The sequence below is a fragment of the Andrographis paniculata genome, unplaced genomic scaffold (genome assembly GCF_009805555.1).
Source record: "Andrographis paniculata isolate CXL003 unplaced genomic scaffold, ASM980555v1 Contig70END, whole genome shotgun sequence".
Classification (NCBI taxonomy): Eukaryota; Viridiplantae; Streptophyta; class Magnoliopsida; order Lamiales; family Acanthaceae; genus Andrographis; species Andrographis paniculata.
Window position 1 is genome coordinate 3,487,429 of NW_026137607.1, and position 13,796 is coordinate 3,501,224.

The window sequence follows — 13,796 nt, forward strand, 5'->3', positions numbered from 1 at the left end:
TGTTACGTCATTTTTTTTGTTTGTTATGTAATTGAATCATTAACAAAACTATCCATTCATAACAAATAGCGTCATTTCTTCCTTTTGTTACAAAAAAATAGCGTCTCATAATAAAGAGTAGTTGTGGTACAATTGAAATTGTGCATAACAAATTAACCTGTTGTGATCTTTCTTACACCAAAGGAAATTTTGTATACAACCATGCTATAAATATTACGATTGGCCATAATTGCAAACAATAAACACTATAAGGGAATCCCGACATTGGATATTAACATAACAATATTTACTAGACGATGTCCACCGCCAAACAACAAAATAAAGTAACCCATCAAACAAGCCTAGCAACATCTTCACTTCGATATTATGTTCCACAAAATGCAATCATTTTAAACATCCAACCTAGTAATAAGCAAGTGGGGAAATCCATCAATCCATAGCAACAATTCTCACCACACAAAAGATAACTCCAAATGTCTATGCATCTATTGCATAGGTATTACACATAGCCGTAACAACCTACCATCCAAACACATCTATGGCATCTAATCCATAAGGCAAATGGGGGCAAAATATTAAGGAATCGGTTGATATGCTTCAGGGGTGGCGCATGAGCTGCAATTACCAACAGAAGGAGAGTAAAGTATAATTGAATCCCCGGCAAAAGTATCCAAGAACCATGTCAATGAAGAAGCTGCACTGAAATCATAATAGTATATCAGTCTAAATTTCAAATTATTAAATAGATGTTTACAATACACAAAACAAAAAAAAAGGTATCAAAGGCTAAAAAAACAAGTTGCATTGAAATGCTAAGATAATAACAAAAATACATTAGACTACGTTGCAAATCAATTAGATAATAACAAAAAATACAAATTGAACTAAAAATTTGCAAATTCTTGTATGTCTCTTCATTTGGATTGACATGGAATACATTAAACCAATTCAATCAATCTGAAACTATATAAATTACAAAAAACCTATTTCAACCAATTCGAAATTAAATAAATCAAATTAAACTTATTCCAACCAATCCGAAATTAAACAAATTAATTAAACCTATTTCAACCAATTTAAAACTGCATAAATTACATTAAACCAATTCTAACCGATAACATGGTTCTGAAGAGTGAGATACAGAAATTTGTACTACAACAAAAAATTTCCATCAAATTATTGTCTAGATCCTATCTTAAATAAGCATATACCAACAACTAAAACCAAAACATAACTTCCGGGTGACCACTAAAACATAATAACAATAAATCATACAACAATAATAAACTACCAAACAGCTCTACAAATGAATATTAACATGTGTTTGTGCAGGCCCAAGTGAATATTCTTACAATTTTTTCATCCATTGCTTTTAAATCAATCATTGGAATCAATTTCTTAGTTACTTTCTTCCGAACTTCATTGACATATACTACCTGGCATATATTGGTTAAATTCGCAAAGTTAGCAAATTGTTTTCCAGAAATACCAATGAAATTTCTCAATGTTGGTAGATAGTTTCCTACCTATGCAAGATCACGTTTATACCTTCCACTCAAGATCGGGCCAACATGCCCTTAGAGATTCCAACCGTTTTGTTTCTTAGCGATTGAAAACGAGAAATTTCATTAGTTAGAACCTTCATCACTTGACTGGAATATACAACCCTTTATATGCCTGCAAATTCAAAATTTTTAGATAGTTCCTGACATTACTAAGAATTCAAGTAGATATATGATACATATAATACACCCGCACGAAACTAAGCATGCATCTAACAAAAAGCCTCAAATGTAGATAGATTGTTCAAACACAATTACTTTAACTAGATATAATAATCAGATACTCGAACAAAGGCAAGAAAATCACTTCATAGATATTATGTTGTCTATCAGCTTCAACAAAAAAATAAAGCCATTTAAGTGATCAACAACACATGCAGATATAATCTGCAATTTAGTTTCCATTTCCTTCAAGTTTACAAATTTTTGCATAAGACATAAGGTTGAATGCCTCTCACGTCCAACCTACGAGAAAAATTAATTATGAAACATAAACATTGGTGAAGAATTTAATATAAAACAAAACAAATACATAACACCTAACTGTTAGAATCCACATTAGAAAAGCAAACATGTTGCAAAACTAGAAACAAACTAAACTAAAATACTGAAACTAATGAATGCAGATGCTAAACTATCAGATAGAGCACTGCACATAGAGCCATCTATGCATATCCATTAGGAGTGATCTAAAAGGAAAAAAATAAATGAAAATATGAGACAGTACAATATGATATAAATTGGTATAACGTAATTTGAAAAAAAAAAAAAAAAACTTCATGCTTCATATGCACCATTCCAAAATTAAGCAAGCATGTTTCTATCTTGACAACTTAATATGGAAACTTCTAAATTCATTAGAAAACAAATCTATTTTCTTCTCTTTTTCTTCTTCCAATCCTTCATTTTCTCTGAGTTCCTCTCCATTTTCATTTACATCTGCATGTTCATCTTATCGTCCTTTCCCACAAACAAACAAGTATGGTACTGTAAGTTAATTGATTGAACAATTCTTTGGTTCTAATGTAAATGCATTTATATTAGGAATACTTATTTTCCACTATGAATTTTAAGTTTATCTACTGAACTTGCTTGCTTACTAGTTACCTTGCTTTGTCTGTCTATTAAAGACATAGAACATTTATTAAAACAACAAGAAGAACAAGAAGTATCATAGCAATTACAATAATCAACCACCAAGCAGGTAGGCATATAGCATTTCCTCACCTCACCTCACCTCCTCCCTCTTCTCTTCTCTTTCAGATAACTCTGCGGTACCCTCCAAACGCCAAAATCTTCCAATAATAACATGTAACATAAACATATTATAACCATCTATATATCTATCAAATTCCTACTCTTCTATTCTCTTATCCTTAATTGTAAAATTCAAGACTAACCAAACAACTAACCTTAAGATTGGTGTCCCAACTTCTTGTCCACAACCCAATCAAGTCAGAAGTTAATCCCACACAACTCATCCGACCATCATGTGAACTTTGAAGAGATCCCATGTTGAAAACTGGTTGTTATTAAAAGTAAACCAAACCCATCTCATCTCCTAATAATATATTTACATAAAAAAAAACACACTCAAAGATAATAAAACAGTATGTCAAGAATGCCTATTTGTGTGTACCTGTGTTAACAGAGTGTCCTATACATAGCAATCCCCATCACAATTATTCATAGTTTGCAAACTTTCCATACACATATAAAATTAGATATAGTTCAAATCAGATGTCTCTTATATATGATCATATTTGTAAAACAAAGCCTAAAATTTTGAATGGTCGAATAATAATGTCAAGTGTGTGCATGTGTCATGTCTAATATATACTCTTTTTATATATATATATATATATAAATGTAAAAGAACAAGTAAAAGTTTGAAACAACAATTCAATGTAATTAATATACACAAAAAATTATGCATCTGAATTATGTTTCTTGAATTGGTGAAAACACATACGGACAGACAAAACACCCTCCTACATACAAACAAGTAAAGACCAGGTAGGGGTTGTATTCGTACTCTTAATTAATTCCCAAAAAAAAGTTCAGTTAATTGTTGAAATTCATTGTTTACCCATATTCTTTATTTTTCTTTTTTTTTTCTAGTACGCTTGTATACACTGCATCTACATCATATTATTATTATTATTATTATTATTATTATTATTATTATTATTATTATTATTATTATTATTATTATTATTATTATTATTTGTATATCTTGTAAAAATCAAAACCAAAATTATCAAGAAAAGGCAAACATAAATTTCTGAATTTTGATTAAATAAATAAACAAGCAACCAAAATCACTCTCTATTTTAGATTTTCACTTCCACAGACTTAAATGGTATGACTTTATTATGAATCTTCACATCAATTTAATAGACTACCTATTTCCCCAATTGAGTATCTCTCAAGTAAAAGCTAATGATCCAACCATTCTTACACTATATGTCATACTTACCCAAATGTAGAATAACCTATGTAAACAGAAATATTGCAAAGATTTTCTTAATCTCATAGTATGGTCTATTGTTTTTGTATAAGACTAATTAATGAAGTCGCCAGGAAGAATAATTTTAATAATAGTCTGTAACTAAAGTTTAGATTAAAAAATTATATATAAATTGCAAATTAGGGGGCAGCCCATGTAGATTTCAAATATGAACACTCGTACTAATCAAATATAGTTCAAATCGCCCAAAGCAGTTTTGAAATATGAGGGTTTCACAAGATATCATGAAGGTACAATGTTTACCCAATAAGAAATTATAAAATTGGGCTCAATAGTTTGCCCCACACATAAACCTTAACAATGAGGAAACAATCGTACCGTACCCGAGGCTACTCCCCAAGGTGGATGCTCCGTATCAACCTGAGGAAAAAATTGAATATTAATACTACCTAAATCGATTTTCCCTTTCAAACGAATAGACAAAGAACCGTGGATCGACACCGAATCATACTAGGGAAAACTTACAAACCTTACCTGGACACCGGCGCGGTAGATGCTTGATCCTACCAGTTTCACAGCGATGGTTGCGTCGGCGTAAGGAGAAAGAGAATACGATTGATCGATTGAGGGGGAATGATGTGCCCTAAATTTCTCTAAGTGTGGGAGCTTGTACCTGTTGTTAAAAACACACGTCCTCATTTTTTTTGAAAGCGTGAAAGCGTTTTAACCAGTTTTTTTCATCATTTTCATTTTTTTAATTTTTAAATTTTAATTTTATTTTTTTTATTTTTCAATTATTCAATTTAAATTCAAAAAACAATATTAAATGGCAATAATTACAAAAATTATCGTAACTAATGTTATTTTGATCAAAGTTTACCATCTTTGTAATTGTTACAAACTATTTTGCGTAATTAGTTAACTTGAAACGTTGACTTGCGGTAAAAATATTTTGTCACGGATTTTAACGTAACTAAAACAACCATTTGTTACGATGTTATTGTTACAAACCCTATTATCGTGGTGAATAGTCATTTTTTTTTGGTAGTGCACAATCTAGATTGAGACTATATATTCTTCTAGTTTATTTAATATGTGAATGCTAGATTTATCAGGTAAAGTAGATAGCTATGAAAGAATAACTGTAAAGTCGATAGTTCCCTTTATATATGACCGATATAAGATAGCTTTACATGTATGCACACATGTTTATCCGATTATATTAATTTTTCCCTACATAGAAGGAAAGTTCTAAATGTTTATAGGTTATAACATTCCATTTTATGATATGGAAGTCACATATTAGTCCATGTATGTTGCATATTTTATAGATACATGTCGTACATATAGTTCATGAAGCCATTTCAACGGTAGCGGTCTCAAAATTTAATTTGCATATGTATCAATCAACATTTATTAGTTCATTTTGTTTCTCAATCCAATCCATTATTTTGAATATAATTTTTGTAGTATCTCTGGGAAAGAAGTATAGAATTAGGCCTCAGCATCGAGAATTTTCCCCGAAGGCCATATAAACAGGCCGAACAGCCTGATCTTCCGGTTGAGCTTCTGGAACGGATCCTCTCGCATCTAAGCCTAGTAGAACCGGGCATCCAGTATCTACCATAGATGGATGGCTCTGGAAAAATTTGTCCGAGAAGCACACAATCACCCTTAATCATGTATTACAGATGGATGAATACAATAAACGAGTTCTACGACTCGCTTAACCGCAAGTTGCATTACATCCGGCTGCCTCAAATGCAGAATAGCCTCGTCTATTAACAGCTAGGATAGTTGGTTGCTACTCTACAGACGGCGATGCCTTACGCTTACTGTTTATTAACCTTACACTCATAAGGTCATAAGATTACCCGACTAAAATATCTGAGTGAAGTAGCTGCCTTTTCAGTCGCATCGAATACTCCCTGATGTACTTTTATCGCACTAAGCCAAGTTGAGCCCCATGTCATCGCAATCAGCATATATCGACTCACAATTGAAGCTGCATGGACCACCAACTTTTTCAAGAACTAAGAACTTTTTGCAACAGCAGTCTAAATCAAGTGACTTTAAGCAACAGACACTTATTCTATTTTAGCAAAAGTGGCTAATTAGGATGTTACAATCCCATAAATGGTGACTAGTTCATCCTCTTCTCTTATGGATATGGCCCCAAACAAATATTTGTAGAACCTTAACAATGACAAAAATATGAACAAAAATTTAAAGGACACAAAGATTTACGTGGTTCGGTCAAGATGACCTACAGCCACGGGCAAAGACGGAGTAAACTTTCACTATCAAGAGAGAAATACAAAATAGGCTTGAATAACGATTCTAAAGCCCACAACTCTCAATCTTCTAAAACTCCCTCAAGGAAAAACAAGTAACCCACAAATATATATATGGAAAGACTACTTGTCTACTTTCAACCATAAAGCCCGAGAGAGTTCTTCTTCTATCGAGATCGCTAGCATTATTAGAATTATATATCCAACCAGAGAGCTACTATTTCTTCCAAACTCCAAACAGGCATTCAAAGTACCTTGGAAGTATCTCAAAATGCACTTCACAACCTGCCAATGTGGTTTTTTAGGACAAGACATATATTTGCTAACAACACTGACTGCCTGTGAAATATCTGGACGGGTGCATACCATTGCGTCATAAGACTGCCGACTGTATTTGAATAGAGAACTTGCACCATTTCTTCTTCCTCTTCAACTGATTGTGGTAACTAAGCAGCTGATAATCGAAAGTTATAGCAAAAGGGACACTCACTAGTTTGGCATTATTCATGCCAAAATGCTCCAAGACCTTATTAACGTAGCTTTCTTGAGTTAAGACCAGTCTTTTCTATCCACGATCACGTTGGATATCCATGCCAAGAATTTTCTTTGTTACTCGCAAATCCTTCATTTTAAATTCACTACTAAGCTGCAACTTCAGAGAGTGAATTTCAGACATATTCTTGGCAGCAATAAGCATATCATCAACATACAACAATAGATAGATGTGAGTACCGTCGGCTAACTTCCAAAAATAAACACAACTATCATAATTACTCCTAAAATATCCACTACTCAACATAAAAGAGTCATACCTCTTATACCATTGTCTTGAAGACCCATTTGCTTCCAATAATTCTCTTATTTGACGGTGGTTTCACAAGGACCCAAGTATTATTCTTGTGGAGAGACTCAATTTCTTCATTCATCACCGTTATCCACGTAACGGAATCATCACGCTCAATTGCATCTGAATATATGGATGGTTCACTACCTCCACCTATTTCTTTTGCAACAGATAGTGCATATGCGACAAAGTCTATATACGGCTGTGGAGGTCATGTGTCTCTGCGCTGTCTTCCAATGGTTATGAAATATGGCTCTTCTTCTAAACTTTTAATATCAACTGATGTCTACTGAACAGAAGAGTCTGGCTAAGAAGTGCTAGAACAACCAATTTCGATCTCCACCTGCTTCTTTCTCTTCTGAACTCAAAGACTTCTTTTTAGACAACATGGCCATTTCATCAAAGGTAACATCTCTACTGATTACAAACTTTGAAGATTTGGGATCAGGACACCATAATCTATATCCTTTTACTTCAGAAGCATAACCAGGGAAAATGCATTTCTTAGCCCTAGGCTCCAATTTTCGTTCATTTACATGCATATATGCTAAACACCAAAAAATCTTTAAATTAGAATAATCAACAGGAGTACCTGGCCAAACTTCTTCAGGAGTTTTAAAGTTGAGAGCAGAATTTGGAGAACAATTGACAATGTAGGCAATCATGTTAATTGTTTCAGCCTAAAAATCCTTAGTCAATCCTACATTGGAGATCATACATTTTCCCCTTTCCAAAAGCATTATGTTCATACATTCCGCCATACCATTCTGTTGAGGTTTCATCCTGACTGTGTGATGCCGAACGATTCCTTCTTTCTTGCAAAACTCAATGAACTCCCCTCCACAAAATTTCAAGCCATTATAGGTTCTCAACCATTTGATTTGTTTTCTTGTTTGCTTTCCAATCAAAACTTTCCACTGTTTGAAAGTTAGAAAAACATCATTTCTTATTCATAAAAAAATTACCCAAAGCTTTCTTGAGTAGTCATCAAGAAAAGTTAGCATATACCTGGCACCACATTTAGATGAAACATGAGATGGACCCCAAAGATCAGCGTGGATATAGTCAAGTGTACCTTTTTTCTTGTGAGTTGTTGGTGACTTGAAACTCACCCTTTTTTGTTTTCCCAATATGCAATGCTCACAGAACTTCAACGATCCAGTACTTTGTCCCCAAAGAAGTCCTCTCCTGCTTAAGATTCTCAAGATTTTTTCATTCATATGCCCCAAAAGCATATGCCATAACTTGGTGATGTCAGATTCAACCAAAGAAGATAATAAAACAGCTGCATGCCCAGTAACAGTCGTCCCTTGCAAAGCATACAAGCTGCCAAATCGGATACCTTTCATAATCATGAGAGCACCTTTGAAAATCTTCAGAACACCATTTTGACTCGTTTACCTACAACCAAGTGCCTCAAGTGTCCCCAAAGAGATTAGATTCTTTTTCAAATTAGGGTCATGTCTAACATTAGTAAGTGTCCTCACAATGGCATCATGCGAATACGCAAACAAATAAATTATTAGGCGTGGGTGAAGTGTGACGAGAAAAATTGGACGTCTGGAGTGTCACGAGTTATGTATTCTTTGTGGTTGTGATGGAGTTCCTGTAGTATTGCGGTCATTCGGCGAATCTCTATTCGACGTCGCATTCCCTTTTGATGAATTATCAACAGTCAGGAGAATCAATCAGTATGTAGGTTAAAGTCCTCGATATTTGTATGCCATGAGTTAATATACTACCTGACGACGGTTTGGATCATCCGGAGTGTCACGGAAGCCCGGCCCAGCTGCACTTGATTTCTGCATAGGCACCTGCAATATATAACATGAATTATGACCCCATATTTATACGAAAGTAGTTAATATGATCTAGGGGCTACTACCTTCGGAGGAAATGGAACATTTTTGCATCGTCTTTTGTTATGCCCATGTTGCAAACACTTTGAGCATGTGGTCGTCAACCCTTTCCGTGAGGCTTTCTTTGGGTTTTTCTCGTCGTTTCCATCACGCTTCCTTACTTTCTTTGGTCTTCCCGTGCGAATCTTTATTTTTGAGGGATCAACCGGGCCAAGGTGTCTTTCCTTATATTCGTGCATGCCAAGGACGGGTTAATATAGTAATTGTATACCGGTTCATACATCTCCCTCCGGAAGCAGATATCCACAAAATCATCAACGTTAATCCGGTGGTGATCGATGGCTGCAATGGCGTGGCAGCATGGGTACCCAAAAATTTGAAACATCCCACACGTGCAAGTCCTATTTCAAAGCTGAACCGCATGGTCTCGTTGATAATGTAGAACCTCGAAGTTTTCTCCACCTCCCCATGATGCGAAATAGTTTATTGACTCTACCCGATGCTTGTCGATCTTCTTCACAATGTTGGGGCATATGGCTCCGGCAAATTTTTCAATCCCCACACGTTTCGTCTATATTCGAACCATCAAGTTACGCCTTATCCACTCCCACATATCAATAATTGGGAGATCTCTAGCATCCATTATATACCGGTTGAAGGACTCACACATGTTGTTTACAAGCACATCGCTTTTGGTCTCGGTGAGAAGTAGGCGCGGCACCAATGGTGGGGGGAACTTTGCTCAACCACGCGTATGCCTCTTCTCTAATCCCGTGCACCACATCGTATTTTCGGATATCCCTCATAATCTTCTCGTTCTCCTTCACACTATACGTCGAAGCGGCCAACCATAAATACTTCCTCAATGCAAGCCCCTTGAATCAAGCTTTGAAATTATTATATATGTGACGGACGTAGAACCTGTGTTCCGCACGCGGCGCCCGAACATATATGGCCTCAACCAGCCCCTTCTATCTGTCTGATATAAATCCCCACTCCCCGTTCCTGCATTCGCCTAAATCGCGCAACAGACGCTCTAAAAACCAGTCCTATGTCTTGAATTTCTTAATCTCGATGGCCGTGAGCAGCTGCCCCTTGTAAATTCCCTTTAAGAAGCAGCCATTAGCCCTATAATCGTGCAACAACCATTCAAGAAACCATCCCTCAACCTCGACAGACAGTAATACATTTTGCACAAAACAGGTCGAATATTATCGCGATTTACATCCAAAATAAGACCGCTACCCTCGTTATACTTATAGATAGTCACACATTAGTCATACACCGGCGATTTTGTTTCTTCGTGTCCCCTCGGATCATCTGCATTGCATACTTTTTGGCTCGATAAACCTTATGCATACTAGCATCAACATGAACTTCCCGGTGAATTCTTTTCTTGAGGGCGGGGAGCGTAATATCAGGATTATTGCTTATGATATTCTTCATTCGTATTCCCAAGTATTTGTAATCTGTTTGCGTATTTCGTGTTTGGCGTGCACAAGTGTGAGTCCCTACATGCACATGCAAACACAAAAACATAATGTACAACTGCACCAATAAATATTGTCCCGACAAATATGTGCGAACAATTGTTAGTACCTTTTAACGTCTTGATCAGAAATGTAGGCCCATTCATTACACATGATGTGTGAATCCTCCAAGCGCATCCCTTTTTGCAAACCAAGGTCACTTTTGTCCGTTCATTATTTACGAAATATATGTCCGATCATTTGCGCACCAACCAATCCGTCAATGCATTCTTGTACTTCTCACGGCTTTCAAACTTTAATCATACTTTTAAATCAACACAACCTATATCACGATCCTCGTCCCCTTCATGATACATAGGGGCCGAGTTATGATATGTCCGAGGCGGCGTTCTTAGACATCCCTCGTTGTCGTTGTCTGCATCGCTAGACCAGCCCTCAGTCGCTCGAAATCACCATCATTTTCGGGTTGTTCATCATCCTCCCCATGCAATTGGTGTATCTTCTCTTCAAGTCCCTCAAACCCAGATCCATCTCCGGTCTCCTCATCATCTTCTTCGCCGGATGTGATGTCATCCCAACATTCGCTATCGTCTCTAGTTGGTGCAATGAACTCTCCCTCCAAGTCATCATCCCCATCTGTTTGCTCCTCCATGGCCGTGCCACAACTGTTTTTCCTTTTTGTATTCTTGTATTTTTTTTTTCTTTCGAAGCTACAATTAATATGTTCATAACTTTTGAATTTAGAATTAATATTGTTAAATATATATGGGAAACAAATCCCAAAAATGAAAAAAGATTTAGAGATGGATAAACTGAAAATTCAACAAGTGTTCCCTAAGATTGTTCACAACTTTTGCATACACAAATGACTGATTGAAGACCTAGTAGAGAATCGTAGAACAAGAAGATCTCATGTTCCAAATAATCCCAAAGAAAGAAGAAAAATCTATATATGTGGAAGAGAAGGGCATGTAATGTCTTAACGTACCAATATTTTAAAAAAAGGTAATCGTTCACACGGTGAATCAAAAATTTCTTTTTATTGTAATCACAAAATTAATGTAATACAATGAAAAGGGTTGTTTCCACATTGGTTTGTTTGAGAAGAATTCCTTTATATTTAGTGAAACTAAAAATAAATAAATGGGGGTTTCATTAATCAAATTATCTAATAACCTAAAAAATAACTAAATTTGTATAAAAAATTAGTATGTAATCTACAATGAAAAAACTTATATAGAGCCTGGACTAATGAATTAATTTGGAATGACATTTGTATTGAATCATCGATTTAATTACAAATAATTCTCACATTCAATGATAAAGTAGTTTTAGACATCAATAAGTAGTTACATCCAATTTTTCCTTCATGTGCAGACAATCGAATAACTATTACCTACGATATGCAATTTAACATTTTATTGTATTATTTCACATGAAGCAACTACTAAACTCGAAATTCATCTATTCAAATAAATATACAATTATAGATGCTCTATCCGAATTGGCACTCAAATATTAATTTAACTTAAATATTGGATTCAAATAATCATTCAGCATACTCACCCAAACACATACACAAAAGAAATATGTGAGCAAAAATTGATAGGTGTGGATTTTGGTGAGTTGTTTTTGTGTAAGAAGTGGTGTATTCACATCCACCTTATCCATCTCATCACAACATGTTTTGAAAATGTTCTAGAGCTTTCAGAGTCACTGGAAGGTAATCTAAAGAAGAAGAAACTAGAGCCCCAATGAGGGAAGATAATCAACTCAAAGACACTTTTATTCTCAGGTAAATAGATTATCTACTGGTGTTACAGCTGGGTATGACAGCTAGTTACTTGTGCATGGTTATGCAAGGTTAACTATAGGAGAGGCTAGTTGTGTTGGATGTTTCTTGGTGATTTAAGTCTATATAAACCTGGTGAAATGTGATAATTGACTAACTCCATAATGTCATCCCCTAGGGGTAGGTTTTTTATACCGAACTAGGCCAACACACTAATCGTGTCAATTATTTCATTGTTGCACCTACATTCACTACATTGGAGCTGAGTTGTATAACCACAGGTTCATCATCATCGTATTTCTATCATCTTGTATCAGCGCAACATGCTCAACCTTGTTCAAAACATTATTGTATAGTGGAAATACATTGAGCAGAAACATTCGAATTTCAGAAAACCCAAAGTTACCTTTGATAGTTGTTCAAGAAAGAAATTTAATGTATACTCTAAACTTGTTCCAATGCAAGAACCTATCTATTTTGAATATGGCGGACTTGGACACGTTGAGCTTTAATGTCCTACGATCAAGAAAATAGAAAAGCATGCATATCGAATCAAATGGAGTGATGAAAATGAAGGTATTGTTGTTGATAACGATGTTGTTGAGAGTGATAATGAAGAAGTTGTTGTTTATATGGGTATGTTGATACCTTATGGGTATGTTGCATTTATGAGCAGCCATAAAAATATGATTCATTCTCTCGAAGGTAATCTAGTGAGCACTTTATATGTACATTTGTTGAATTATACGTATGTCCTTGCCCATGGAAAAAGGGCAAGATCACTTGGACAGTAATTTCAGCCCCACTCATCTATGTTCGATAAGAATAAATAAAAGGTTAGTTTTAGAGGGTTTGACAATCTCACGCCCGTCATCTATGTTCGATAACTATTACAGTTTTATAGTTTAATTGTGAATTTAGTTCTCAATAATTAATGAACTATCAACATTCTCTACTTCACTATCATCCATGGTAGATGCATATATGTAACAAATGCCTCGCGTGGTACTCTCTGACACCTTCGATATAAAAAGAAAATATAAGTTACCTTCTAAAACCTAGTTCGATGAATTCAAGAGAAAATCAAGTTGCTAGATGGATGGTAGGAGAAAATATAGGGTTTTTGAAATATTAAAATGTTGGAGAATGTTGGCATATTGCATTGGTCATATATTGAATTAGGAAAGTATTATTGTAGTTCTCAAATTTTCCTATGAAGAATATATATATATATATACTCTTTTTTACTTGTGAGTTTTCAAGTCAAACTTAGAGATTTAAGTCATGAAAGAAACAAAAAGAATATTTATAGTGAGTCTAAGTGGAGCGAATATAGCATTAATGGGCTCGCTTAAATGATGGAGCAATAAAATGCATAAATAAAAGAAAACAATAAAGTGAGCCGAGTGGAGTGGTTGTGAGTGAGTGGAATATATATATATATATGTATGGGGTAATGAGTGAACGGTGGATGTTGAGCGTAAG

At 35.0% G+C, this 13,796-nt stretch overlaps 1 long non-coding RNA gene across 10 annotated transcripts; it reads right to left on the bottom strand.

Annotated features, from left to right (window-relative positions):
• Nucleotides 1-206: 206 nt before the first annotated feature.
• Nucleotides 207-4,686, bottom strand: LOC127264445 (uncharacterized). 10 transcript variants are annotated; one of them, XR_007841707.1, is made up of 7 exons: nt 4,567-4,686; nt 4,416-4,452; nt 2,975-3,059; nt 2,790-2,857; nt 1,527-1,677; nt 1,353-1,436; nt 207-699 (listed from the first exon to the last, which is right to left on the bottom strand). It is a non-coding gene; the product is annotated as an uncharacterized LOC127264445 (long non-coding RNA). The 10 variants fall into 10 exon arrangements; XR_007841708.1 differs by having other exon boundaries at nt 2,975-3,084; XR_007841704.1 differs by having other exon boundaries at nt 2,975-3,123.
• Nucleotides 4,687-13,796: the final 9,110 nt, after the last annotated feature.